The following is a 3740-nucleotide window of genomic DNA, read 5'->3' on the forward strand; positions in this document are numbered from 1 at the left end:
TGACACATAGTACTTATGGAGGAAGGGGGATGCTATTAGTGATCTTTATAATATGTCTAATAAAACTAGATTGAAGTCCACAGAGGATGCATTAGCACGAAAGGTGAACTCTCGCTCATTATCAAGCGGCCGGCCAACATTCTTTTCTCAGAGGATCCTGCAGAACACCGGACTACCTACTTCAACTGACAGACGAAGAGAAGAAGATTTAAGAACGAGCACTGCAATAGGGGTACTGAATCCTGCAGAAGCTTCATCTTCTAATGAGATGGACAATGAATTCAAACAAAATGGACAGCAGACGCACCCAGTGGTACCGTGCCAAAATGGCAACGTGGCCTAAGAAAAACGTTGGAAGAAAGAAAACTGAAGGTTGTATATTAGTACCCTTGGCTATTAAATAACTAATAAATAACGAAAAATATTTTTTTGGAAAGGGAATAATAAAATGTTCTAAACTCTAGCCAACATGGTAATTGAAAGTGCGACATTTTACGAAACAAAAACAAACATAAAATGCAGAATTAACAGGGTGGCCGTTGAATTGGAAAGTGAAAGTGACAGTTAAAAATAATAATAATGATTAATCGGCTTGGTATCTTTCTCAATTAAAATAGAATGCTTAATTCGTAAATCCGATTCGTAAAAGATTTTCCAGCCCAAATTCATATTTTTAAATAAGAAATTTTAAAATGCAGCCCTTTACATTTTTTAATTAGGAAACAGAATAACTAATTAATAATCATCAATATGGGATGGTTGATTAACGATAAGAGAATTGAAATCAACTGTTTCGAACTAATCAATTTGAAATTGAATTGCTCGACTGAGAAGCTTTCAATCGTTAAAAATTCAAAGAGCTGTGAAACCTTGAACGTCCCCATTTGGATTGTTTTGTTTGGCAGATGATGGAGTAATATGCAGAGATGTTTAAAAGTTTTTGAATCTAACAAAATTACAAATCTTAGACTATTTCTCAACAATCGAAATCACTTAGCATGAAGCAGGGAAAAGTTTAGGGATTTCTGGTTACATAGGCCATACAAAAAATTTGTCTGCACGAGACAATTGACTAGGCTGCCCTTATGTATTGTGTTCCACTGAATCCAAATATGGCCTCGGAATTGATTTTACGCGTCTCAGTTACCCCCTAGGTGCAGAAAATAAGGAAATCCCCTAGGGATAACTTGTGCGTAATTTTGATAATGCCAGTATACTCGAAAATAGGCAAATCGATATTATATTCTTAAGTGCAACGACTTGTAGAGACTTAAGTTGTACACAGAAATTTATTATCGTGCCTTCTATTTCCCCTAGCTTGGGTAATTTTAGGGAAATTGAAGGGTCTTCTCAGATTATATAGATATACACGGAAAAAATAACAAAAACCTAATATCCTTTACAGTTTGCGTGCGAAATCAGTCACTTGTCCCGTGCAGACAACTTTTTTTTTGTGGGCCTGTGAGACCAGAAATTCGCTAGGCTTTTCCCTACATTTTGCATCTAGAGAAAAAATGGAACAAACCTAAAAAATTTGGGGTTCATATTTAGATATAGCACACAAAAATGCAAAGGATATGGCATTTTTGTTATTTTTTCCCATACCGATCTATATAATATGAGAAAGACCTTCAATTTCCCTAGAATCACCCAAACTAGGGGAAACGGAAGGCACACCAGAGAATTTCTGTGTGTAAATTAAGTCTCTTATAAGTCTCGGCACTTCAAAATATAACATGCATCTGTATATTTTCGCGAATACTGGTATTATCGAAATAACGTTCAGAATATCCCTACCCTAATAGCATGGAACGTTCCAGGAACGTGTCTGGAACGTTCCGCGAGAACCTTTGCAACGTTCAGTGGAACGTTCCGGAAACGCTCCCTGAGCGTGTAAAATGTCCGCCACTTGGAAACGTTCCAGGAACATTCCACTGAAACGTTTAAAGAATAAATTATCCTTATTTTTATTATTGTTAATGAATATCCGATAAACCGTAAGTGATAGGTCAAAATTAATGTCAGTTTATGATGTAGATACCATATTACAATGTAGTTTATACGGTACTAAAAACTTAAAAATGACATCTATTTTTACCTATCTCTTACGGTTTACGAGACAATTGTTATTAAAAGTAACAATACCGGAAGGTTCCCCACAGGTCCCAGTGGAACGTTCTTAGAACGTTCCCGGAACGTTCCGCGCTATTAGGTTAGGCTTTTGCCTATTTTCTGCATCTAGGGGAAAACTGAAACGTGTAGGGGAAGTTCTGAGGCCAGATTTGGGCTCAGCGGCTCAAAATCCATAAGGTTATCCTAGTCACTTGTTTTGTGCAGGCAAATTTTTTGTATGCTCTCTGTGACCAGAAAATCCCCAAGCTTTTCCCTTCTTTTCGCATCTAGGGAGAAAATGGTAGAAGCTCGAAAAAAATTAGTGGTCAAATTTATATTGAGAACGCAAAACGGCAGAGGAAATAGCATTTGTCTTATTTTTTGCTTTATAAATCAGTTTAACATGCGCAAGACCTTCAATTTCCGTTGATTTATCTTACCTAGGGGAAACGATAAACGCAATGGGGAATTTTTTTGTTTGAATTTGATCTATAAGAGTCACAACACATGCGGATATGACAACAGTACGAATATTCTTCTGTATACTGGTATTATCTAACTAATGTCCAGAATAGCTCCAGTTTCCCCCTATTTTCTGCATATAGAGGAAAACTGAGACATGCAGGACAAATTATGAGGCCAGATTTGGATTTAGCAGCTCAAAATCCATAAGAGTAACTTAATCACTTGTCTCGTGCAGACAAATTTGTTGTATGGCCTGTGTGACGAGATAATCCCTAGGCTTTTCCCAACTTTTTTAATGTAGGGGAAAACTGAGACGTGTGGGACAAATTCAATTTTTAAATTCCATTTATTTTGGCGGATTATTCATCAGGCCTTCCCTTATGACTTATGAAAAAGTGGCTTTATATTTAATGTAATTGTTAGTCCATTTTGTTGTTCCAAATCAAAACAGCTTGTTCTTCGTTATATATATATATATCCCTGTATGTATCCCTGTACCAAGGGTTTCTGCTGAATATGGTTACAAAAATAAATAGGTAGTCGCGGACAATTGTCCAGGGGTGGTCCCGAAGGAATTAACCCCCAAGCGGAGGTGTGAAAACCGTTCCGAAAGCTGAATGGCACCTGGGTGAGGTGTCTAGAACGGTGACTCTGGGATACCGGGCGACCTCTCAGAGTACGCAGCCTTATCCTTGCATGCGGGGTTCTACAAGGATGGACTAACCCCTTTCCCTAGCTTCTCGTGGGAACAATAATGACAACACCAAACATAGTTGTAGTAAGTGCGGTTCAAAACAACAGAACGCGCAGGACTTCCGAAAATGGGTCGGCCAACAATGTCGACCAATCTAGAGCTGGGGGAGCCAATGAAAACGGATTCAATGCGATGGATCGGCGGGATCTCGCGACCTTTGGGTGGACGGAACAACTGAATCACGACTTGCTCGAGTGCTGGGATGCGAGTGTGGCCCGTGGCACGGCTGCATGCTCTGTGGTGCGAGAAACACCCGGAGCTATCGCACCTTTCGCAGCAACGTCTGCGAAACCATGCTGAACTACTTCGTAAAAGGGGCTATGTAAGCGGAACGCCTACTCTACCACAGCTAGAATAAGCCGGCAACAAAGAAAGAGAGGCGACACTAAGACCAACCGCGGGCAGGCAT

General features: G+C 39.4%; 1 protein-coding gene across 1 annotated transcript in view; it reads left to right on the forward strand.

The window, feature by feature from the left end:
* LOC117177681 (TATA-box-binding protein) overlaps positions 1–3740 on the forward strand; it is a 139808-nt gene that overhangs the window by 135673 nt on the left and 395 nt on the right. The window lies entirely within an intron of this gene.

This window comes from Belonocnema kinseyi, chromosome 8, assembly GCF_010883055.1.
Source record: "Belonocnema kinseyi isolate 2016_QV_RU_SX_M_011 chromosome 8, B_treatae_v1, whole genome shotgun sequence".
In the NCBI taxonomy this organism is placed as follows: domain Eukaryota; kingdom Metazoa; phylum Arthropoda; class Insecta; order Hymenoptera; family Cynipidae; genus Belonocnema; species Belonocnema kinseyi.